The 26617-nt window shown below is 43.8% G+C and overlaps 1 protein-coding gene across 2 annotated transcripts in view; it reads right to left on the bottom strand.

The window, feature by feature from the left end:
• Positions 1–26617, bottom strand: part of BACH2 (BACH transcriptional regulator 2) — a 192776-nt gene that overhangs the window by 102535 nt on the left and 63624 nt on the right. For both annotated transcript variants that reach the window (XM_087777141.1, XM_087777140.1), the window contains one exon: positions 4561–4669. The gene's annotated coding sequence lies outside the window, so the exon portion shown is untranslated. The remainder of the gene's footprint in view (positions 1–4560; positions 4670–26617) is intronic.

Here is a 26617-nt window from a genome sequence, read left to right as displayed (position 1 = left end):
AGGAAAGTTTGTGAAATCAGGGCCAAAAAAAGGGAAGGCAGTAAGAAGGTGGGAGGACAGGAAACAGCAAGAGCTGTTGTAGCAGAATCAAATAGAAAACAAAACATGGCTCTGGTCTGAATATGAACCTGTCTGCACTTTCAAGATCTCGTCAGTGGCTGGAGAAGAGCATTACTAATGTTTGGAGGAGAAAAAGAGTGTATGGGGCTCCACACCCTCCTCCCAGAGAAAAATAAATCCTCTAAGGGGTGAGAAAAGTTTAACTACCAACTCACAGGAGATAAAAGGACACATCAAAAGGCATGTGACTTGTCATTTCTGACTCCTTACTCAGAATTAGCATCGGTACCAGGTGAATTCATATCAAAATCTCTTAAATGAATATTTGCCTATCAGGGGCTGAGTGGAGGAGCAGAGGGCCTGAAGGCCAACTGTGGTGCCAGGCTATCCGGACACCCTCAGCAGGTTCAGCAACACTGTGCCAGCGCACACCTTGCCAGGAGGCTGGGAAGGTGAAGGCTTGCTCCTTCATACTACCTTCCTTGACTGCTAGGGCCACGTCCTGACCAGACTCAAGCATTCTTCAGTTTCTTTCTAACACACAAGCGCATTTAAATGTCAAGAGATCTCTGCATAACTCGGGAGATGACAGAAGCTGCGTTTCTGATCCCATTGGGTTTGTGTGGGTCGAGCAGACAGGAATGACTCCAAGTCATGGGGAGACAGACTGTGAGGAGAAAGGCAAGAGACAGGGAATACTCCAAATGCCTGCCGCTGCACCGGGGCAGCCAAACTCCACGAGAAACAGGCCTGAAAGACTCGGAAAGAAAAAAACCCAACCCTTTCTAGATCTGCAAATCATTTCCTCTACTCTTGAACGCTGAAATTGCAAGCAGCATGGGTGACTATCCCCTGCGAGGAAGCCCATCCCTCTCGCTCCAGTCCCTGGACTGGCTCTCCCCACCGCAATATCCATGTCTTTCAGTAGCATCAGTAGGCTTCACCCTCACGATGGAAGGGAGGAGGACGATGGCTGCTGCACAAATGAGGAAGTTGGTCATGGGGCAGATGAAGGAGGTTGCCTGAGAACGCACAGGAAACCTGTGACTGAGGCGGGGAACTGAACCCAGACCATGAGTTCCAGTTGGGCGCCCAGTCCAAGCTGGGTGGCCGACAGATCACCTCCTCTACCGGGGCTTTGAAATTTAAGTTTGGTGGGTTTTTTCATGAATGTGTTTTTTTCATTTGTCTAGCCACTACGTTTCATTTCACTCGCACTTCTGCTTTGCAGAAGCTTTTTATTCTGCTTCTTTTTCGTTTTGGCTTAAAAAACCAACACAACTGAACATTAAACATAATTTAACCTTCACTATTTGGTCTTCTGCCTTACCAACATCAGCCTCTCTCTAGCTCTCACTCTTAAGTGTCCTTTGAGCACCCTGTGGTCCCAACTATGGCTTCATCAAAACACATCAGTGATATTTAGAAGGAGATGTCTTATTCACAGCTTCAAAGAATTACAGCAACTGCTTATGCAAACAGCAGTGTTATGAGGCAGCAGAGCAGATCTGGTGGGAAAACCAGAGAAAGGAGATGCACAAAAAAGGTAAGTTCCTAAGTAAATGCTCTGATGCTGTTGTGCATCATGTCAAAATGAGCAATCGGCTGCAGAAAAGCTACCAGTAAGCCACTGCATCAGACTTCTTTGATTGTTTTACTGGCTTGGCTAATGAATCACTGGGCAAATGTGAGCAATGTACTCACAGCCAGGGTAGTCTTCCTGATGGGTGAGAACAGTATCTCTTCCTTTATCATCATGATGTATGGTTTAATTGATATTTGAAACCATCTTAAGATCTTTCAGTGAAAGGCACATAACATGTATTTCTACAACAAAATTCTGTGGTATTATACTATTTGCAAAGAGGTCCAACAAGTCAAACCGTTATTTCATGAAATAATTCACACTGGCTGAATCCCTTACAGAAACTCTCAAGATCTTGAGAGGGAAAAAATAGCTAATTTCCACCTGTGTAATAACTAGTACAGTGAGAAAGAAAGAGACTTCAGATTTTTGTGAGAAAAAGCTGCAAAACCACAAACTTTCAAAAGTGCCCAATATGCTATTTTCAGCTTATCTGGATGCGGTCCAAACTATCCACAGCTAACCAAGGTGCACCAGAAGATTGTCATCATCCCACTTCCACCACAGGCTTTCAGTAACTTGTGCCCAATGTGCATCCAAGGCTGTCAAGCCCTACAAAATAACATAAGACTTTTATGCTTAAAGCAGCCGAGCAGCTGCAAAAATAACCCTCTAAAAATATTGAGTACTTGGTCCCATTCTGCAGCTGGAAAAACAATTACTGATTGAAAAAATCAGTGTTTGATATTACTTAATAGTTGGGGAAAAACTATTCGTGAATCATAATTAACATTTACTTAACTATTTAAAAGTATGCATCTACTGTTTGAGGCTTCACGGAGAGCCAATATGTGGCCTTTTGGCACCATTAAACAGACTAATACAGTTAAATTGGAAGGACATGAGGCAGAAAGCCACGCTGGAATACTGAATGCTTCAAGGAACTGGTATAACTGAGACTGTCGCAGTAGCGTGCGCCCCGCAACACCAGGTACAAACCTGCTCTACCAAACAAGTAGCAACTACCTCGGGGTAAATGAAATAAACGCACAGCTCCAGCTCCTGGTGCTGCAGTGATTCAAACACCATGACATAAAATGAATGAAAATCCAGCACTAACGGCAACAGAGGAAAAACTTGCCCTTGAAACAGCCGCAAGGCTTACGGGCAACTCCACGAGGGTGCCAGCCCAGGGCTGGGTTGCAGCAGGGCGTCTTGTTGCCAAGCGCTGCAGCTCCGTGCAGGAAGGGACCAGAAGCACTTGTCCACCCCAGAGGTGCCAGGCTCTTGCCTCCTGCGCTGAAAGCAATGGTGGCTTGGCTCAGGACTTAGATTCCAGAAGCAGACAGACCATTTACAGGCAGGATGCTGAAAACAAACGTTTCGTCTTGTGCTAAATTTCTAATTTTTCTAATTAGAAATTTTAATTTTCTTAGGACTTAAGAGTTTTCTAAGTCCTAATTTTCCCCAAGCAATTCCCTCACTCTTTCTCTGCCCACTTGCCACAGCTGAGGTGTCCCACCACTGACAATAACCAGGTCCTTTTTTCATCTCATTCACATCCACCCACGCGGAATTGGGCTGAGCACCCCACGGGTCCGGTGGGCGCAGAGCAAGGATGAAATGGCAGTCAGTGCATCGGGCAGGTAACTCCTGGCAGAGCTGAGGCAAGGATTTTTGTCTGGCACAACCTCACCCAGCGAATGACCCAGCTGTGTCAGTCGACCAGACAGAACAAAAATCCACAAACAAGAAACCTATTCCAAAACGCTGACTCAACCACTTTACCACTGGATTTAAAGGACTCAGTCTTGGCAGTAGCAAATACGTATTTTTTTAAAAAACTAGTTTATGTACAGCAAATGTAACCTGTAGGGAATATTTTGCAAGATGCTGAGCAGTGCGAGTAGCCGGTATAATGTGCTTAACTTTAAGTGATTTGAGCCCTAGGTCACTAACTCTCCCACCCCTGCTCTCTGAAGCAACTGTATTATCGGAGGCCAATTCAAGGGAAATGCACTTAAGTCATAAATACTTCTCATACCATACTTCTCATAACCTGCATCAGCAGCAGCAGAAAAATGAAGGCAATATAAAAAGAAATAAAATAGTTATAAAATTTCAGGTCACAAACATCCCCAAATGGATTATGCTTTCAAAAGCAACTGTATAAATGGCATGATGAGGTTTTCTTGGTGTACATTTTGAAGTTTTCTAGGACGATGTTATTCACTTTAAGTGCAAATATGTTCTCAATGCCATACTCAATGCAATTGGCTTTTAACTTGAAATGGGGCCTTTTTCATCGACAGGTACTCATCACTGAGACAGATGCAGCTGACCAAATTCACCACCGTTCACAGCCTACTGAGGTTCCCTAGCCATACCGACAGCATGTCAGAAGAGACAAACCAGTGCCCTTTTCTGATCAGTTAGGGCAGATATCCATGGAGTATTTCAAATGGAGTTAGGCAGATCACAGCCTATGCCCCTGGAATATCTCCAGAAAGCATTTGCCCTAGCAGAGCCACATTGGCATAGCTAAAATGCTGAAGTTTGAAAATGCAGGCAGGGATGACCACTCAAAAAACATGTATGCCACAGAGCCAATGGCAAAATAGATCAATACGTATTTTGCCAAATTTCTTTCTAGGCTTATATGCAGCTGCCTGTTCTCAGAAGTGTTCAGGTACTGTTCTGGGGAGTTTTAGAGCAAGTCAGCAAAGAGCCTTTGAAGGGCTTTAGCTCTATGCTTCAGACATGGGAGTGCCCGTGTGCCCGTGTTCCCACATGCATTGCTACCGTCTGCAGGATGTTAGAGTAAAACTATGAAATTATAAGGAACAAGCAAAACATCTAAAAAATGCCCCATAACTGAAGAAACCATTTGATGTTGCTTTTGCAAAAATACTTACTTACAACACAGTCCTGGAAGTGATTTCCAAGCAAGCCAAGTGCTGCTCTAGACAGTTTACTGGATGGTGTGGCTCAGCTCTTTCATACAAGCAGCACCTACAGTTATATCTAGAAAAGGAAATAAAACCAAAATTCTTTGTGAGCAAATACGCAAATAAAGTCATCTTTCTTTTTAAAACCATAACCAGGTTACAACTAGCTTTAGTAGGACTCGATAAAGTTTTCATGCCAAGCTTCACGTGTGCTGCCTGCTTACAAGAACAAGCTCCAAGGCGCAGTCAAAGCCTACCTAGGGTGCTGAAGCTGAGAGCAACTGTGCTTGAGAAAAAAGCCCCATGCCGAGTGTATCAAAGCAGCGAACAAACACGTGCAGCTGTTTTTCTCATCTAGTTCTACTTAAAACATTTGCAGGAAACGCAAGATGAAATACCGGTATTAGCGCCAAAAAATGTAGGTGATTTCAGCAAGGCCAGGAATTCCAGGCACCAACTTCTTTTTTCTCTCTCTTGAGTGGGTGTTCACTTGTAAGTTGTAGACATGTTAGCAATTCAACGACCGAGCAAATTAATGTTCAACTTAGCAGTCATTGTTAGGTTGGGAGGTTATTACTGCTTCTTCTGCTAAAGTGACAGGTTAAAATAGGTTTGTATCTGAAAAGTTGTTTTCTGCAATACATATTCCCCGGCTTCTCGTACCAAATAATTTTCTTCCATCACATCAACTCCTCTTGTATGAACCATCACTGCCAGCTCCACCACAGCAGCTGAGATAGGCAAGGAGAAACAGCAAGGGGACAGGCGAGGAAGAGAGAGCACTCAGCCCCCCTTATTTCTGTTTGGGCTGCCATCTTTTTTTTTTTTTTCCAGGCATTTTATGTCATGTTTTATGTGAGACTTCTCAACAAAGGAGCACGCTCACATTTGCAGGACACATTCTGCTTTTAAAGCAAGCAAGCAAAGGCAAAACCCAAGAGTAAGGAGAGGGCTCTACTTCATCTAGCCACGAGCCTGAGAAATCTGTTTGCTATCAGGCACTACTTGGTGCACGGGATGGAGAGCTGTGACTTCCCAACTTTGTAGATGATTATTATTAATGGAAAAACCAAATTTTCAAGGTTGAGCTGACTGGTATGGAGGAGAAAAAAAATACCACCACATATCGAATTTTTGCAGACTCAGATCCATTGTGTACTAGTAAACGAGCTTTTATTCTTCCCTCCTTCGCTTCTTTTTTTCTTTCAGGGTAGCTCACAAGCTGCTGACAACTCACACTGTACTAAGAGCTGTTCACACCGCACAAAGTGTTTACCACTCACAACTGATGCTAAAAATTAATTTACAGCACCGCTACAGCAAGCTTTGACAAATTGTCATGTGTTGACACAGTCATAAGTTGTTGGTTAAAAAAAGTAACACTTCCCTCTTCTGCCACCTCATGTTTGAGACCAGGGATGGGCACATTATGCAAAGTTTGAGGGTTTGTAAGCTTCACAAATGTTTGGGCTTCACAAAACAAGCTCGGTTGTGAAAGTTTTTTCTCTTACAGTTAGGCATGTGTTTATTGCCAAAAAGACTCTAGTAAGAAAAAAAAAATATCCTTTCCCATCTACCAAGATCTGTGTGTTGTGCAAAACGAGGAGAAAAGGCTGTAAAATAAATAACCTTCCATGATACTTGTTCTAGATAAGATCAGACCAGGGACAAATAACCTGTATCAACTACTCAGAGCTGCAGACACCACCCTCCTACTGTAGAAAGGAAGGAAAAAAAAATATAGCTGCAAGTAAGAGTTTTAATTGTTCTCAGCTGTCACACAATGTTATCTTAAGCGAACGCATTTATTTCTCAATTCTTCTGTATAGCTTTATATGGGAAAAAAAAGCAGCAGCATTCATCAGACAAGGCCCAAATTGATTTCCGTGTACTCAAGATAGTAAGCGTTAGTCAGCACTCGTGCCCACGGCAGCTTTTAAATTTTAACTCCTCCTCTTCTTCCTCAGGGCAGGATAAATAATCTGTCTAGTGCACACCCTGGAATCAGCAATGGACACAAAGGTGGTCACAGCTGAAATGAGCAGTTTTGGTGGTGATGATAACTTAAAACGTTAGCCCCACATTAGACTACATCAAGGTAAAGAAACAAGGCCAAGGATAGAAAGAACCAAACCAGCAGGAGATAACCAAGGCATCCATTTGGTCAAGGTGTCAACAACTTCAAGTTATCTTTGTTTTTCTTGTCTTCTGAGGTTTAAGGTGCTCTGCACTTCTGCAGAGACACCCATGTAAGCTAGGGACTGTCATCCAGCAACCAAACCAAGCAGTCAGTTGGTTTTACCTCCAGCGTTGTTGATGGTCATGACAGGATGACTGCCAGCGCAGGAGAGAAGAAAGGAGGTCAGGCTGGGCCTGACGCCAGGCAGAAATCGAAACACTAGTGACAGTCCAGGGCAGCAAAGCACAGTATTGCGAAACGAGCCCTCTGAGCGCTGCCAAGTGGGCTTCATGAGGAGCACTTAAAATCCACTGCTTTATGTTGTGCACCAGCAACCTGGACTTCCAGTGCTCCAATATCACTCCCTAAGCTCCACCACCTCTCAGAGCACACACTGAGCAAGAATGCAGAGGAAATTCATTCATGAAATTAACTTGGCAATACAAGAAATTCATTTTCTTTTTTTTTCCCCTAATGCTTGTACAAAGAATAGATGCTTTGAGTGGTTCCTAGGTCCTGAAGAGAGGCAATGTTGTATCTTTTCAGAACCGATCCACCTGCCCCATGCCTGCATTGGTGCAAGAGTGATCCATGCAATTTCTCCACAAAACTCAAAACACGTAACATCAACCAAAAAGAGCTCATGCAAAACATTAAGGGGGGATGAAACTTCATACAGCCTCTTCACTTGCTCACGCCTCACACACCCTATGCAGAATTTCTTCATCATCTGAGAAGTTACTCTGACAAATGACATATATTACTGTCTGATAGATCTAATGGAAGCAAAGGACATTTATGTTGTTACAGTCAGGATGGACATTGTGCTGCTGAGTGGAATGATATCATCCATGCTTAATTAACTTAGATTGCTGTACGTTTAGAAAAGCACTCAAGTGGCAACTCCTACCTCCCTCCCCCAAAGTAACAAAAATTTATAAATATTTTCAGTGCATCACATGAAATGAATTATTTCACTGGGTTCACTCCAAGAGTCAATGAGGTTGAAATAAAGACAGCTCGACTATTAAGTCAAAAACTTCAGTTGTGTAACTACCCAGAAAGTAACACTAACTTTCCTCCACCTTGGAGGAAAACTAATAAAATCTTAAGTTTTACTGTAAGTTTTCTCAACTGCCCAAATATAATCTCTCCTGTGCATTTTTACTTCTTTGCTGTATAGAAGGAAACAAAGGGACTTAAAACTCTGAGAGTTTGTTCTTTGGGATGGAAAAAGCCCAAAACATCCCCACTAACCCAGTGAAGAGTACTATTAGGAAAAAAGTGGGACTTGGGGTTTTCTGGGGTCTTTTTTTTTGAGCACAGGTATCTATTTACTTGTGACAAGTTTTTTCCTGATGGATCCAACTTGCGAGTGTGAAGAAAGCACCCACAAGCAGAAGGGCCTTTCTTGCCAAGTCCCTTGTGTGATCTTGTGCCTGCTCTAACCAACGCTGGGCCAGCACAGGAAGGTTCAACATCGGGGAAAAAGCAGACCGAGAATCTCCTGTGGCCTCCCTGAATCACACCTCTCTGCTCTGCCCTTCAGGTGTCGGCATGAGGAGGATGGCAGAGTCTTCGCCGATCCCACAGCTGCACTCCCTCCTGCTGCTGTTTGCAGGGCATTAGAAGAAAGCCGTAAAGATGACATTTGCACCAGCAAGCCCTCACCAGGATTTCGAAAGGAAAAGGGAATATATTAAGCTGTCCTGCTCTCTTGATGATGCACACGTGTAACCAAAGAGTTAAATATATATATTGAATATATACACTGAATATGCACTGGGTAGCCCCTGTCTGCATGGAATGCAGACTGTCTGAAACTCCCCTGGCTAGAAATTTTAAAAAAAGAAGGGCTGCAGCTTTCTTATTCCCTGGGCACCACTATTCCAACCAGTGAGGACAGGACGCTAACCCAAATGCTTCATAGCTGCTGGGGTTTAAGAGGGCCTCTCAGCTCCCAAGGCGAGTGGCACCAGTGACTAACTACACCGTGGGCAATTTTCCTGTCTCTGCTCTACGCCCGTCTTCACGTCACTGCAAAGGTCACCGCATCATATCTGTTACACTGAGGTCTGCCGCCCACCAGCGAACAGGGAAGGAGCTTATCTGGACAGTCTGGCAGGACCTCCTGCGAGCATTTGGGGGTGGGGGGAAACCTTGCAGCTTTTTCCTTGGGGGGGCGCCTCAAAAATGGTTCCAGTTCTTAAACCTTAAGATGGGACTGAGATGCTCAAATTGCCTTGAACTGAAAGGATCTCAACCTGCACCAGCTTTGCACAGCAAGCTTTGCTCAGCAAAGCCCAGGCCCTAAAGAAACTGTTCCCTTCCTGACTCTCCCTCCCCAGTGCAGGAGAGGGAGCAACGGGAAGCAAGGTCTCTGTAAGCATGAAACAGTGGGAAAAAGGCATCAGGTATTTTGTCTGTGCCTCTCTGGAGCACACCTTGCGCTTCCAGCCCTTTCAAGGAGCAGAAACTTGGTGGCCCTACGAAGAGCTTAATCACTTGAAAGCCAGCATCTGTGTTCCCCCTTTGCTGCTCCATCAAAAAGGAAGCGCAAGGACCCCTCAGGAGGCAGACTGGGAACTGCCTGCCCCCCACACACGCGCGTACTCACACACATGCACATGGGCATCCCTCTCCTTTGCTGTATCTTTTTTTCTAACTGTATACACTAACATGTTTTTCATTACTTTCTTAGCATTACATCTATTGTATGGTGCGTAGCGATCAATACCAGCATTACGTATAGCATTAGCACAGAAGTATGTAATTCATTGAAATAGGACTTTCTTCTTCCCCAGCTTCTCATAGCCAGTTTTGTTAAATAAATCCACCTGATTTCTTGCTTGACTTGCGTCTACTCAGATCAAACCTTTACCAAAGCTAGAAGCATTTTGTTTCTAACAAATATATTCCCATCCTCCCAAACCAAATCTCTACTTCTGGCTGAGACAATGCCATCCAACTTTTACTGTAGTGCAATGCTTCCCAATGAACTTGAAAATTCAGTTAAATGGCAACGTGCAGCTGAAGGGCTCTAGAGGTTTATCTATCACATGGCAAAAATCACTCTTTGTACAGCATTTGTATAAATGACCATAGGATCCTCTAGATGTTTTTGAGCCACATCAGGCCAGAAAGGTAACTAGGTAATGAAGAAAATCATGTCAGGTTTTATGAGATCTTTAGCAAAAATGTTTAAATCGGACCACGTTGGCTAGCACATTCTGAAATCCTCCTATCTGCTCCATGTGGCATTACCTTCTGTGTGCAACCTGGTTACAAGTCAGGAGAAAGAACCAGCTCAAGAGTTTTCAGAGATTGGTCTCACCTACAGCACTGGAACTGGAAACCTTGCTTGACCTTTTGATCCACAGTGATTTCCACAGGAGAAATCACTGCAGGAAAGGTACCAGTCAAAGTAGTTCACTAGCACCGTACAATCCATCCTTTATACCTGCTGATAAAGACAGCTCAATGAAAAGATGAACGTACTCCCCATGTCCTCTGAGGCAATTTTTCTTTATGGGATGTTCAAGGAGCCACCACCCCCTTTATCAACTCTTCAGTACTTCCCCCAAAATTACAAAAGCATCCCAGTTTCAGGAGCTGATGGGCTGCAGTGAGGATGTGTTCAAAGCACTGTCTCTTCAGCAACATGGATGCCAACGTTGGCAATACAAATGCTGAAGAGGCACGTGGGTATATGCAAAAATTTCATTCAGCACAAAGCAAAGCAAGACCAGGACACAAGGATCCTAAATTAATCCAGTTCCTGTCTTCCCAATGACTTCCCTCACCATTGGAAAGACTTTGGTTTGGATTTTAGTCAAGTCTGGTTTACAGTGCTCAACTTTGGCTGTCAAAAAAAAAAACAACCAACCCTGCTGGAACGCTTTACTCATTACGCAGCCTTGCAAAAATTATTAGCTACATTACAAGGCATTTCCCTTTGGGGACCAGAAGGGGTGAAGAAAGGGGATGGAGAGTGACAGTTTGTGGTTTCTAATGCAGCAGCAAAAAAATAAATAAGTAAGAGGAATACAGGATGTAATGTGTTTACATTTGTCAAAACAAGTTTCCTGGAGACATGGAGGGTTCATGCTGCTGAGCTGTCACTTCTGCTAGAAACTGCTGCCTCATGCTATCAGGAGGTCAGTCACTGACCTACTTTCTGATAGAACTGAATTAATTTGCTACTTCTGTACACAAACCTTTTTTTTTTTCCTCAACAAACCCATAAAAAGCTGCCTTTTATTCAACTTGGAGCTTCAACTGATGCTGTGCAAGGCTATTACATACCCTGGCACCGGGCCCACTGTGCTTGGTCTGCTTATTCTTTTGGAAAAATCTGTACAGAATATCTTTAATGAGTTGACACTGCAAATAACATCTTTCCTTTTTGAACTCTTACATTACACTAATACCAGCGATATAACCCACTACAGACAATAATGGAGGCTAGCTCTTGAATATGCTGAGCTTCATCTAGGCTGCTCCTGAAATAGATGCCTACCACAACAGGATTAGCTCCCCAAATAGACAGATACATGGCACAATATATTTACAAGATTAAAACACAAAGTTATTAATAGAAAACAAGATGAGTAGGTGAAACTTATAAACTACATACCTATTGATCCAATCATCCCCTGCACAGAGCCAGTTAACAAACACCTGTGCTCACCAGGACATGGTGGTATGGTAGGAACACTTAAACTAAAGCATTATACTCAGAAAATGAAGTGGCAGAAGCAGTAGCAAAAGAGGTGCCACCTACTTGCTATCTTTGCTTAATGGCTACATGCACATAGCTCTAATGTCGCTACACAAATCCTTTCATTAAAATAATACCATGGTTGAGGGTTTCATAGATCTTCCAAATCCTTGTACCATCAAAATATCATAAATCAGCTCTTGAAATCATCCTTAGCAATGCCATAATTGAAAGCTTCACTGTTTGGGTGGACTCATCTCATCCGGAGATCCAGGTCTCTCGTGGGTAGCAGCACTGCTGTTCGGAAACAGAAAAGCAGTGTACCAATCCATGAAAGCAGGGCCATTCTGCATTAAGGCTCTGGACTAACATTTGGAAGATGAGAACGCACCAACCAACACTGGCATCAGACCTCTTCAGCAACTTGGTCTCATACGTTCACCTCACCCTCCATCTGCAAAGTGAAGATAAGGATCTTCTCCAGTGCTTGGCTTGCTTAGTATCAAAACATTGTGAGTGAGACTTGCATTTTCCTTTGCATTTCCCCAGGGTCCAATCTAACAATAGTGGAGGTAGTACTAACCACCATAATACAAGACAACTAGTGGTATCACAACAGATTTATGATCACTCGAGTTCCTGGACTTGATGAGGCTCATGTTGCCAAAGATAACTACGCCAAACCTAGCACTTGCAACTGCAAGTGCATTTTTGTCAACCTTTTTAGCTTTCATCTGTGCATATTTACAAGCCCTGAATCTGAAGTTCAAATAAATCCAATAATTCACTCAAACCCACCAGGATTTGAAAACATTAGGGAAGTGTCAAGATGTCACTGAGCTTGCTCTGCAGAAAAGAGCGCTTTATCGTTTCAGAAAGAAAGAGACAAGGGAGCTATTTAACGAGATGGTGGCATATTGAAACATGGATAGATAAGTAATTAATAGCTACCTTCTCTAAGTGAAAACTTCTCTGAATGAAAAATCAGTTTATATGAAAAACTACAAGTCAATTGCTGCCATTTTTGGGCAGATAAGAACTGTCACACATGTTAGCATCTCCATTACCATGAAGGATTTTACTCCTTTAAGCAACTCACAAAGACCTTCACATAAAACAGCACGTGGGAAGCGAGGAACTAACAGAAGGAGACACCAAAGAAATGTTGATGTTCGTAACTCGAATTCTAATGAAAAATGTTATCAGGAATCCATGAAAACGGGAGAGAACTGCCACGAGAAGTCAAAGCTAAGGCAACAGGTTCATTTTAGTCCCTTAGGAGCAAGAGTAATTGCACGTTTGCATAGGTGCTGTCATTAGGAAACAGAATATTGGCCAAATAATCTCTTCATGCTGGTAGCCCAAAAGATTTTCCTATTAAATGGTCCAATATTCGACTAGTAGATCACATAATTCAGAACCCTCTTAACCCTGATGTATGGGTTTCTTTACCAAATTTCTATACAGCTTCACGTGGAACATATGGCACCTTAAAGTAAACAAAACAGGAGAGAGGGAAAATAGTCATGCTCTGATAAATAGGAAGTATAAACCCATTCATTAAGCATTTAATTCTCTTTATCCCTCATGTCTGTCTTCACAGTTTAAAGTCTCTCTCGGCAATCAACCAATTTTGGGATTCACTGCTGTCATGCCAATCGTGGCAATACTTCAGCTAAAAAGGCACTGTCAAACATAATGAAGTTTTCCTTCAGCTTGTACCCACACTGGTGCTGTGTACAGCACACATGCTGCCTGGTGAAGCAAGGTGGGGGATAGGGCTCACACTGGTCGTTGAGACTACACCCCATAGAAACCATCTCGCACCCTCCTATACGACGTACAGATAGCACCCAATTGGCTTCGAAACATATTCAAGAATTTTCAATTGTTTCCTCTTATTTTCTTTCCAACTTAGTCCTATTTTCTTTTCCAACCTGCACATGCCTCAGACTAAGGCATACTATAAACATGGAAAAATTTCCCAGCACTGTGCTGTTACAGCTCAACCTCTCCCTCGAATCCATGGACACCATTCCCTGTCCTTCACCCAGGGATGCTGCGCACAGAGCCTGGGGAAGGACAGGGCAGAGGGATTCCCCACTGGGAAGGGGAAAATACATCTCTCTAACTGGTATTTCTGTTTCTAACAGTTTGTTTTCACACCGATCCTATTGGAACTGGTGTTGGCAGAGACCAAATAGTAGGCCAGGGCTTATAAGGCTTTGCAATATATAATGATAGTCACTGACACAGTGAGCTGGGCATTTGTATCTGCTGACTCAGTCCTGACTGTAAACGGCATTTACAATGCACCTGAATTATCCCTGCTTTCTCCATCCCTGGTAAGCTCTGGCCCAGCAGCTAACGCTCCTGAGCAGCTTATGGCAGCAGCCATCTGAAACCAGTAAATCGGACTGCGGCTCCCCGGGCAGGGGCTGTCACCGTGCACTCACCCAGCACGAAGCGCAGTGGGGCCCCGACCTGCTCGGCCTCTGGACATCACTGCAACATAAATGACGATAACCCAAATGCCAAAGAAGGGCAAATATTCAGTATTGGAACAACAGCATGCTTTACAGTGAACACCTTGAGGCCCAGAGCTCAAAATAGAAATTTATGTGACAAAAACTGCACGAAGTGGAAGCCTGCATCAAAAAAACAGCAAGCTGCACTGTTTGCCATCTCGGTTTCCAACCCTTGTGAAGTCCAAACAGCTCCAACACAAATCTGTAATATCGCTCTCTGAGTAAAAGCTATTTTAAACTAATTTTGGCAGCCACTAAGAGTATTAACCAGGATGCCAGCTGTATGGTTTCTTGTCTCCTTCTCCTGGCTCCAACTGGCCAGCAGCAGCAAGGGGACACCCGTCTCCTCTGCTAGGGAAGCTCTGACGCCTCCACCTTCCTTCAGACCAAGCGTGCTGGGTTTCTGCAGCAAGGAGAGTCTGCCTTTGCTGCTCCAAGGACAGATAAAGAGTATCACCAATAAAAAACAGAGTCTTCAAAGTTTTAAAAGTTCCCTTTCCATAAAACAAGCCTTAGACAGAGAATACCCGATAATGAGCTGCAAAGTCCTTTTTATAGGCATTCGCTTGAGATGACCCACATAACTCATCCACTTTGCCACTTAACATTTCCAAACTTACGGCAGTATAAAAGCTTTTACAACCATGCATGATCATGTCACTTGTTTTGCTTTATGTATAAAAGCGCCTAGTGTATTTCTTCATTTTTCAGCAAAAATTAACATCTCCACACAAATACGAGGACTGTGATATCCATTTACGAATGCCTGAACATCCAACATTTGCTGATCCTGGTCACTTCTGCGCTCCTCTTTACCCTTGCCACCAGCCTCCCCTGAAACATCTGAGCCTGTTTCAGCTTTCCAAACACCAGCCGACCCAGAACTGCGGCTGGAGCACAACTTGCCCTTTAGCAGAGATTCGTTTCCTGGGCCCCCAGGCAGCACAAAGCTCCCTGGTTTCCTACCTGGGAATGCATGATGGGAAGGCAAGATTAAACCTCATGGCCACACACAGCACAGGCTACAATATATTAAATTAAATATAATGAAATACAAATAAAAATAAGGAAAGGTCTGTAGTAAGTAAATTCCATTTTTACAATGCACGCTGCAGGAACATATGTATCTGCAGAAGGGGTTAGTGTACTGCAGCTGTGTTAGATGGAGGGAGGGAGAGAGATCAAGTCAGGAAATTTGGGAAGCAAAAGCAGGAATCTCTGACATGGAGGGGGCACTGCAGAAAGAGGGGAGGGAATTTTTTTGCACAATCACAGCAAGGCCTGCAGGGACAGGAATGTGCAGGGGAAGCGGCGGGGGTGGGAAGGGATGCTGTTCAAATGGCATTGCTGGCAGAGCGTGAGGTCAGTCAAAGGAGGTCATGTCATGCCTGCAGAAAACCCTGCCTGAATTATCCTACTGGGCAAGAACGACCATCCCCACAGAAAGAGTGCAATGCACAGGCTTGGTCAACCTAAGCAACCCAGGACTCGGGCTATGGAAGGACAAATCCCAGGAAGCAAGGCCACCCCTGACAAGCTGGACACAGATAAACGAGTTCAGCTGCTGAAACACATAACCAGAGTGACATAATATTAGAACATATTTTTATGCTTACTAAGATAACAACAAACCGAAGCCTGAAGCTGTACTTTGGGCACGCTAGCTCAAACTATCTTTAGACAGAAGTGTGTGCGTACAGATGTTCCAGCAGGCATGGAGAGCAGAGAGCTGGAAAAAGCACTTGCTCGCTTCCAAGCCTTACAAAAAATGCCTGTTGTAAATAAGGGTGGGAATAAATACACTAGGCAATGCTGAATAAAAATTAAAAAAAGGCAGGCAAGAAGCCAGTAGCTGGTCAGGGACTGGTGAGGTTTAATGGCTGCGTACCTCCCCCAGCTTCGCTTCTCCCGATGGATGTTTTCAGGCGTTACCCGCTCCTGTGGTCCCCCCCTATGTTTTACTCCTCCTGCCAGCTCTTTCATCCGGCTTTCTATCTCACTTTCACAGATGCTCTCTTGGAAGCATGATTGAAGCTGTAAATTCAGGTCTACACATCTGTAACAAAAATAGTTTTTCTAAAAGCTATTCTTCCTCCCTGTCGATGGTGACACAAATGATATAGAGTCACTGGCAATTCAGGGGTCTCACTGCAGCTTTAAACACTGACCAAGACAGAGAGCAATTCTCTCTCACAAGGAAAACTGCAATAATGGAAGTTTTTTTAAGTATATATATATATATGAAGCTGTTGTTCTTTGAATCATTTCTATTTGTGAAGAACTGAAAAATACAAGAAATGGCCTCAAAGCTCTTGTTCCATGGAGCAACTATTATTTTTTAAAGTAAAACATAATTATCGTCTCCCTCCAGAAAAAACCTCAGAGTCCATCAGTGTGAGGACAGATCTAATTTACTATGATCACTGTTCAGCTTGCAGTATTGCAAAGATGAGGCCAGCAGCCACATGAAGTACAATTTAGACCTCCCTTGGAAAAACCCTATATAAGTAGGACATAAAAGATTACGATGCTTCCATGTTAGGTTATGACTGAGCCCTGCTTTTACCCAAAAAACCCTAACATGGTGCAACAAAGAGCTGAGTTTAACCTCAGGCACAGCAGGCCCTGTACCTGGGGGGGCTTTCTGCCACAGGGATGGTCACCCCTGCTGCAGCCCACAGACCTGAGCTCCAGGCACAGCAAGGAAAGGGTCCCCACACACCTCCTGTGCACATCTAGACATGTTTTTCCTTGCCTCCGTTGGATGTAAGGAAATCCCTGGTGCCATGACCAAAGCAAGAGATGCTTGCAAGGGCTCTAGAGGTGACCCAAGCGTACTAATGGTACAAAAGATCCTGCTCATCTTGCAACCTCCAAATCTTTCATAATCCCAAGCCAACAGCAAAGCAGAAACTCCAAAGCTTGTGCTTTGGGCATGATGCAGAAGCAACTGCTCCTGCAAGCAGTGCTTGTCTAAGACAACTGTGATTTGCATGGAGGCGCATCTCCTTTGGGCTCAGTTTGATTTGCCTTTATGGCAAATAAATTAACCGCCGGCAACCACTAGGTTAACATTGGCACAGCAAATTCCAGGCATGAAGACATGGGAGAAAGAGCATAGCTTCGGGTGATGGAGACAGGCCACCAGCCTGCTGGTGGCAGGGTGACGGGGGAACCAGATAAAGGGAAACAGAAGCGCACTAACAGGAGTGAAGAGAGATAGCAAAGAGACTGATTTAAAAACAAACAAACAAAAAAAAAAGCCAAAGGAGGGAAGCTTGGCATACAGGGACAGTGCTCGCAGAGGAAGCTCTACATGGTATATTTAAAACAAGGGCAGGGAAGCAGGAGCAGAGTTTAGCATGGACCCAGGAGCTTTCCTAAGCTCCTCTCCTCTACGTGCACCCAGCACAACAAAGCTCTGCTTGCAACGGGTGTGCAGTGCCACGGCTACACAGCGTGACAGCCAGCAGCTTCCCGGCACGTGAAGAGGATGCCTGTAATTCTAGTTGCAGTGGCATTTGCCATGAGTTTTGTTAAGATTTTCATATTTAGCAAAGTCACTACTGTTTTTATTGAAATTCACACACACAGTGCTTAGACAGAGAGCTGGGGGAAAATAGAAGCTGAAAGTTCAGCTTCTTTCAACTAAATTTGTTAGTAGGCTCATCATCATTTTTTGACAGAATAATCTTTCCATGGTGAATTATTTCCACCAGAAAAAATAGGAGACCAACAAATTGCTGGATGTAATTTGTGCCTTAAATAATAAAGCAATTAATGGCATTTTAGCAGGAACACATTCTTCTCTCCAGAAATAAAATCCCTATTTCATCTCATCTAAATTGCTTGGTCAGCTTCAAATGAGTGTAATATAAATCTCCTTCCCGTACTGCTTCTGTTATCTATGATAAAGGGAAGAGACAGAAGGTAATGCTGTGTTCTGTATTCACTGACACATCATTTTCATGCTACACTACACTGTAATTTATTTCTAATGGGATAAACCTCTTGTAGTCTTCCCACATTGTTCAGCCACACACACATCCCCAACCAGTACCGAGACTGCGGGACTGGCAGGTGCAAAATCCAGGGACCACGCTCGGTGGAATTAGGATGTCTGCTGCACGTTTCAGCGATGCTACAGCTGTGAAAATAAACAGCTAGACTGTATAATTAAGGTATGCTTTTATTCCTTCCCACCCACTGCCTCCTGGAAGCAAGGCAGTCAAAGAGTATGACACTCTTCAGTACTTCTTGTAATTGCCAACTAAACTTTTAATTTTGCATCTAATCGGTTTGAGACAATCCAAAAAGACGTGCAGAGCTGGAATAGATTAAAGGATGTGGAAACCTACTGAAACTGGGAAGTTCTTACAGTCTTAGTCACAACAGAGATACCACTTCATACGAAGGAAAATATCTTTAAAGCTCTTTCTGCTGTCCTGATCAAGAAGAATGCAAGAAATAAGTAAACCAACATATGAAAATCAAGCTGGGGCTCTGAAGCATTACATATATTATTATTGTTTAAAAACAACATTTTCCATAGGATGTAAGAGAAGAAGAAAAAACCCTAAGCTTTAGGTTTATAAAAGCTTTCTTCAAATTAAGAAAGTCTGGACTTTGGGCCAAACTGAGGATCCAGTTACTCTTGATGCAATCCTGAAATGGCTAGATACAAACAGAAAGCTACCTATGCTGTTCCTGCAGAAATTAATATATTTTTAGAAAACATCCACGTTTATTTGTAAAACATTTTTCTCTGTTAAAATGTGCAAGACTACCACAGAATACTTAATCTGCTGCCAATTAATAAACAATATTATCAAGCACCACAACTTAAAGAGACAAGAATCTCAGTACTACTATGACTTTCACACCCACCTCTCTACTTCAGCTGATCACTATACTCACATACAGAGTGCACCTCACAAAGTAAAACATCATCTAATTAGCCATCTACTACTTATCTAGCTACTTCTATGGCCCCATCACTCCAGCAGTTTACAACAGGATTAATCGCATCCAATTCAGACGCAAGGTAGAAACTTGCAGCCGAGACAGTCATCTCTCCAGATTTCCTTTACCACCGATGCAAAGTGACAGTCCCTTTCAGGGCACGTGTCACACCATTTCAGGTAACCATCTTCAAGGAGGTGAATGAACCCCTTCGCTGCCTACAGAAGGGACTAAGAGCTCCTCTGCGGCCATCTGCACCCGGACAGACCCCTGCTCTAGGGGGGCTGGCAGCAGGAGAGCTGGGTCTGCTCTTCTGGGCCAAGGTCGCTCACAGCAGCGCTTCAGCAGCTTTGCCATCTCCAGCTGGACTGGAGTCCTCAGTGCACCCCAAGCCCCTGGGTAGGACGGTGACAGCAGCACCAAGTCTGCAGAGAAAGGGCAAAAGAAATCTAACGCCGGGCACCAGCAGCAGGGTTGCAGCTGCTTTATACTGCTCGCTGCAGACTGAATCTTCCCTGTTAGCTCTGGTTTACCAACAGTTCACGCTTCAAAAATTTGACAAAATACCCCAAAGGCTAACTCCTGCTGAACTCCATCCCTGCTGCCACGACCAATTTGTATTATGACTTTGTTCTAGGGATGCATCTGCAACTACTTATGTGAAGGGCCCAAATGACTTGATTCAGCCTAGCTAGGCAGGCAGTGCTGCTCACGTCCACGTTGGGTCATGGGGGAAGAGAAGCGGTCTCAAGAAGGCTGGCTACCAGTTTAACAGGGTTTCCAGCTAAGATCCTGCAAGTGAAGCTCCCTGCAGAAACTGCCAAGCAGCCTCGCCAGATGCTACCATGCCTCCACGGAGCACTGGCCGGAGAAGCCCTCGGGCATCTGGAGCTGCCCCCAGCAAGCCCCCAGCTCTCACAACTGGCCTCTGCTGCATCCTGACCTACCTACGGGGTTTGGTGCCAACTCGTACTCTGATTGTCTGCTAATTTCAAAGTTTCAAATACAGCAAGTCCTGTGTTCGTTTAGCCTCTTCTCATCCAAAACTCCCTCTTAAATGCAATCCAGATGAGCTCCTTGGCATGAGTAGCACATGCAGTGGCTGCCCTCGCTGTCTGCAGCCCCATTAAGCAGACTGTTTTCAAAAGGGAGCAGAATCATTTTAGATAGACTGCCTTTCACTGTGGTTGGAAAGGGACTCCTTGATCATGCCTCCAAGCTCAGACCCTGGTTTCTGAGCATCTCTGGAGAGGGAAGGCAGCATAACTCACACCACCAACAATGCAGGAAAACGCTGTGCCTTTACTCAGCTGCTTGTGAGGCTTATTGGTTCTCGTAGGGAAATGGCATGACTTACTTAGCTTTTGGCTGGCAAACAGATGAGTGTACTTTGTCATCCGGTAGCTCTAGACTCGAAGGATGCTGTCACGTGAAGCGCACAGGTCTGTCCGCACCTACTGCCATGGCTCACCCTGCTGCAGCGGGGCTCCGCTGCATGGAAGAGGGCAGGCAGAAAGCAAACCTTCCAAAGCAACGCTCAATCACAGGCTTCTCGCAACCAGGAGCCGCAGTTATCCCACAAGGCTACTGAGAAAGACTGCTGGAGGAAGAACCAAAAGGGCTAAACCTGGCTAGCTGGGAAGGTTGTGGTAAATGGTAATAAATGCCCTTGAGGCATGTGCAAGTAAAACAGCAAGATTAAATCCAGGAGGAAGACGTTGGGATTCTCACTTGGAACAACTCCACGGCAGAAAGCTTGGGTTTGGGTGCTGGAACCACCTCCCAAGGCACGGGGCTGGGATCTTCTCGCCTCAACCTTTAACAACTAGGCTGGATGAGAAATAATAGGAGGTTGGCAGGGAGAGTGCGAGCAGATGATCGAATAAGCCTTTTCTGCCTTAAATCTCTAACTCTCTGAAAAATCAGCTTCTCATCCAACAGGCTGATGACACTGCCACTAGGAACAAAAATGATGGCTGCTTGTATCCAAGTGTAAATGTCAAAAGAGGAGCAGCAGAGGTGAGGTAGCGCAACTGGCCTAGCAAGAGAGGCACAAACTACTTCATCCCTGATGCACAAGGTGCTGAGCTGCAGCGATAAAAGCAGGGAGAATGAACAGGGTCTGATAACTTTTCTATGAAAGCAGAGTTTGCATAAAGGAACCAGAGTTATCAAGAACAAACAACTGAAGTGCTATTTGCACAAATGAAGAAAGGATAAAAAAAAGGAGCATGGGATGTTATTTTTGTCTCTGCATTCTACAAAGTGGTCTGAAACTCAGTAACCTAAACTTTTTTTTTTACTGCAGTAACTGCCATCATCGAAAACACCAAATGACAAAAAAATGCAAAACTGTATTTAGTCAAACATGCAAGCACCCATAAATGAGGAAGGTACGGGCTAGCGTTCACCTCTGAAGATGAGCTGTAGCTACAGTTACATCATCTTAGGTCAGTTTTAAATAAAGCTACAAGCAACTTCTTTCCTCCCACCACAGTGTGTGAAACACGTGCTTTTTTCCTAATTCCACAGCAGCTTGCTTCACCTACTAGCCCCTGAGGACAGCTCTTAAACCAGAAAAAGAAGTGTACTGTCCACTGTTCCTAATTAAAATCCCATAGCCTTGTGGTCAGAGAGCTCTGGAGAACCGGCGGGGTCGCGTGATCTGCTTGAGGTCAGACAGAAAAAGCACGCTAGACCAGCGATGACGGATCTTTTGGCTCGTGCATGCAATGCAGCACTCTGCAGACAGGGCCAGAAAAGCAGTCACCGGGAAGCTCCAGTTCCTCTCAGTAACCTAACCTTAAATAGTCTAAATTCGCAAAGGAGAAAACAACCACCTAAGTCATCGTCATCCCCCCTCAAGTGAACCAAGAGTAACTTTTTCCCCCAAAGCCTTCTTGCACCCGCAGATGTTGCTCTGGAAGCCAACACGGCTCCGCCGTCTGTGCCGATCTTTAACCACTCTCTGCAGTTTTTCTGTATCACTGAGTGCCAGTAAGCGTTCACACTCCAAGTAATATCTGGTCTGACCATTTGCATGCTGCTCCAGCTGCTCAAGAGCCCATCTGCTCGGACAGGCTTGCTGGCTTCACACTCAGCACATGACCCAAGTTTTTCCCTCTCTCTTGCCCTGGAGAACTTGGGGGACACACTACTGGTGACAAAGTGACAGATCTTCGCATTTGTGACAAATTCACTCCGTCTGTTACCTAGTATTTTCCCCAGGTATTTACTTCTGGAGGCATGAGGCGTCTGTGCCTTTGGTGAGTTTCCAACACTCACATCCACATGTTAAAATGGAAATAACATCTGAGTGGAAGACTCCTAGTTTGGTCTTTACATTTGTATTTTCAATGACTAATTTTGTTTAAGTTGGTAAACGCAGCTGTTGCCTTGCCAGTTGGTGACATTTGCTTTTGGACTTCCCCGCTGGTTGGTGTGTTTCTGCCAAGACATGTAAATTGACTCATTCCTTGTATTCCTTTGCCTTTTTATATAATGCTTCAGTTGGGATTCACTGAAGGTCTCCCGAGATTTGTTTTCCTATGTAATTATTAGCCCCGCGATGCTAGACCATCTTTACTCACATGTTTTCTGAATTGTCACTTAACCCATGCTCAGGATGCTGGATCTAACCAATGTAACACTTCGCTATATTATATCTAGCTGTACTTTTTCTCATGGTGACTTGGTTGTGTCAACGTCAAGTCAACGGCAATTGTAAAGAGGTGACAGAATGTATGTCTGTTTTACACCAGCGTTATCCACAATGAACCATTCACTCAGCTCTCCACTTACTTCAATGGTTCAAGCTTGTTAAGACTTTGCAATTATTATAAACACATGCTTGAAAAGAGTAGATTAATCTCCTGAAAAAGGTAATAAAAATACCCTCCCCAAGAACCCCAAACAAACAACTGCATCAGATTGGCAAATAATCTGCCTCAAGCCAGGGAGTAGGAGAGGCTATCCAAAAATCTGGCCATTCCTTTATCTGCTGAATTGAAATGGCTAAGCTGAAGCTATAAGAGGAAAAAAATGACAATCTCTGTTTTGTTTTTTTTTTTCATTTTTTATGACTGTACCGCTGAAAGGAACAGAACAACTCTTCAACTGTTGCAATCACTTACATCACCTTTTTAGGATACTTTAACTGGAATGCAATTTCTCCCTCAATCAGATTATTTTTTTTTCATATTCCCATATTTCTTGAAGAACTCAGCAACTATTCATTCAATCATTTTTCAGCCATGGTCTCTACCTGCAGCTTCTCCAAATTTTGGTTTTAGTGAGTTTTTCACTTCCACCTTTGTGCTGTGAGACACCATCTCTAATTTGGAATTTTCAGTTCCTTTGGCAAAGTCATAGTGCTCCTCCCATCAGCATTCAAACGTCCAGTGTTGGCTTTGATATTTCCATCCTTGGAAAGCCCACTATTTGGGCTTGCTTGGCTGAAAACCAGTTACATTTTTAGCAACCTAGGCCTTATTCACTTGGTAGCAAAACCAAAAGAACACCTCTATTACAAATTCTCCTGCAGAGATTTTTTCTTTTTTTCTTTTTCATCATGTCACAAAAAAATAACAATCATTTCTACTGCACTTGAAGATCTGCTGGATATGCACTGTTTGCCTCCAATACACTGAGACCACAACCATTCCACCAACCGCTTTGGGGACATCTTTACACTATGCCCACGCAACACCAAGAGCCTCGAGAGCAGGCAGAGCTCTGCCAGGCCCTGCATTATCGCTTTAGAGACAGATGATGATGCTTGGCCATAGATTCCTCCATTCTGTCACCATCCCTAACCCCGAGAAGGAAGTCTCCCCGTTAGTAAGCAGATGTCAGGCTAAGGAATTTGGTCCAAATCTGCTGACAGCTCTTATCTCATCATAGTAGTTGTCTGTTGGTAACACTGTGTAATTGTCATTTCATGTACTGTGTTTGAAATCTTAGTTCAGAGCAATCGACCGCTAATTGGTTCCCAGTCTATAAGCTATTTTTCTGCTTTGGAAGTCATAATTAATGCTACTCCCTCTGAGTTATAATCATCTTGCTTCATGAATATATTATAGCTTTGTTTTCATTCTTAGATTGCTCTTCATCAATTCCTGGTCACAGACATTTTGCTTACTCAAAGGATTTTACTTAATGTATTCGTCCATCTCTTTCACCTACACCTCTTCTGTTGTTGCAGCCTTTCTTACTGTGTTCCAGAAACCTACTTTCAGTGGTGTTTTTTCTTTTTCCCCAAAACTTTCCCTGAAGAATTTCTCAGAGTCTTGCCTGGCTCACGGTTTTCACCAAAGTAGGTCGTATCATTTCACCCAAGACAGAATCTCTTACTTCCCTGGCGCATGCTTTGCCGGAACAGCTACCTCACCATCTTCCTCTAATTTGCCTCTTTTCCAAGGACAGATTTTTGCCTGCAGCCGAACCACAAACACAGAGTGTCCTATTATTGCTTTTCATCTCAACCATGTCGTTTGGCCAGTTTGGTTTGGGTCATGAGACTCTACAACCTCACCCTCAGTGGGTTAGGTTGCAACCTTGTTTTGGTCACTGGGTTAGGTGGTACCCATGCACCGCCAACCGCTAAGGGAACACAGCAGTTTTCCTGTCACCTACATTCTACTTGATAAAGACGCTGCAAGATGAAAAGATTGCAGAGTACTCACATTTTACAGTAACAGCAGGCATTTCAATACCTGGCTTAAAAAAGAAACCACATCTTGTATCTCAGAAGCAGCTGCGTTCTGTCTCCAGAGCTGCTGTGAATTGTTCATACCTTCTTCAGCATGACATTTTGCATTGCCTCCCTCCCTCATCCCCAGCACACTAATACGTTAGTAGTTATCACCACCCGAATCTTATGCAGGTTCACGTTAGGACTCCCTAAATACAGTGAAACACAGAAACTTAACACCTACCAGAGCTGGGAGAAAAAATTCAGAATTTTTTTTTTTGGCTACTGAACTAGCTCATATTCTTCTATACTTATGGTGCTATTTGGTTCAGCAGATGGAGAATGAAAAGAAAGGTCCCTTTTGCCAACAATTTATATTACCTCACGTGAGAGATGTTATCTATACTCAGGCCCCACGTGACAAAGTCGTTTTGGACCTGACAGTGGGTAAACTGTAAGAGAAGAGCAGACTTTGCACTTGGATGGCCAAGCCACAGAGCTGAAATACTAACATTCAAAAGTCAGGGTTCAAGAGACAGCCAAAATGGGCCAGCAGAGTTGAAAAGAACAGTAGCTCAACACTGCAAAAAGCCCAGTCCTTCAGGGAGACAGGCTGCACAGAGGGGGGAAATTCAACCCAGATGACCAGTACCTGGGACTTGCCAACTTATTTCTTCAGAGTAAAATTGTGGGGGTTACCTATCAACCAAACAAGAGATGTAGAAGCTAGACCAAATCAGGACAGTATGAGCTGCTCTGTAAATCTGCAGGACAGTCAATGGATTAGGTCAGTGCACTATCTGCACTGGTGGTGTCATCCTTGGCACCAGCAGGGTTAGTGAATGGGGTGGGAGATTGGGTGGGGAGAAGGGAGAAGGAAAAAACAGAGTTCAGGGTTAAAAGGAGAGTCTTATGGTTAAAAAATGAGACAAAATAATGCTATTATCCGAGATATTTAGAAATTAGGGTCAGCCTTCTAATCTTGCCAAATCAAGACAGAAGACACAAACATGGAAGACCAAGAAGAGACGTTCAGAAGAACATAAAAGCCAGAGATGACTTAACGATATTCACAGATAACCAGCTCTCAAGTAGTAAAAATATAGACTGAGCAAGTGTAACCAATGTATAGCTTGCCTTAAAAAAGCCAAACCATCCACATTTCACCTCTTCTTGTTAACACACCGTAACAAATGAACAGCCATGTAAAGGCTAAAGCAAACAACAAGGGACCCAGGTTGTGTTAAAACCTTCTTGTATAACCCCGAGCAACTTCTTTGTGCCTCAGCTTACACACATGTAAAAAGCTGTGTATATTGCAATAGGTGTCTGTAAGATGGGTTTAATTAAAATTTGGTGGTTAAAGTACTATTCAGAGTAGAACTCCGAGAAAAGTTAAGTAATTCCACCATTTGTGGTTATCTGATACATCATTTCTCCATAAAAAACAGCTTTGTTCCAAAGTACAAAGAGCATAAAAAGTGCCCTGTGTTTCTGAAAGAGACTCTTGAATCCCCTTGTTCAAATCCAGACTCTAAAATGCCATAAGCAACTCCCCTAGACTTTCTGAAATGCAGATCATCACGCTTTGGAGTTATTCTCCACTGAGAAAGAGCAACCAGCAAGCGGATACAGGACACAGCCAGTACCTGTCTGCACTGACTCCCCACCAAGTCTCCAGGAGAGAACTCCCAATGTACTTTCTTCTAGCGAAGAGCAGGTGTTTGAGTAAATACAGGTGTCGTGAAAATCTGTAGCTATTAGGTCTCGGATGAAGAAAAGAAGTTGAAGGAAGACTGAAATGACTATTTCAGGTTTCACAAGAGAACAGCTAGCTTCTGTTGCCCCAAGTAATTACAATACCGCTTCATTTGCTTTGATTATGAATTTCAATTTTGTGATACCTATCTTTCTTTGCTTGGCCTCTTAATGGCTAGACAACA

The sequence above is a fragment of the Nipponia nippon genome, unplaced genomic scaffold, assembly GCF_047370975.1.
Source record: "Nipponia nippon isolate SJK-2023a ecotype South Korea unplaced genomic scaffold, ASM4737097v1 scaffold_4, whole genome shotgun sequence".
Lineage (NCBI taxonomy): Eukaryota > Metazoa > Chordata > Aves > Pelecaniformes > Threskiornithidae > Nipponia > Nipponia nippon.
Note: the sequence above shows the minus strand (reverse complement) of the source record. Positions and strands in the feature narration are given on the sequence as shown.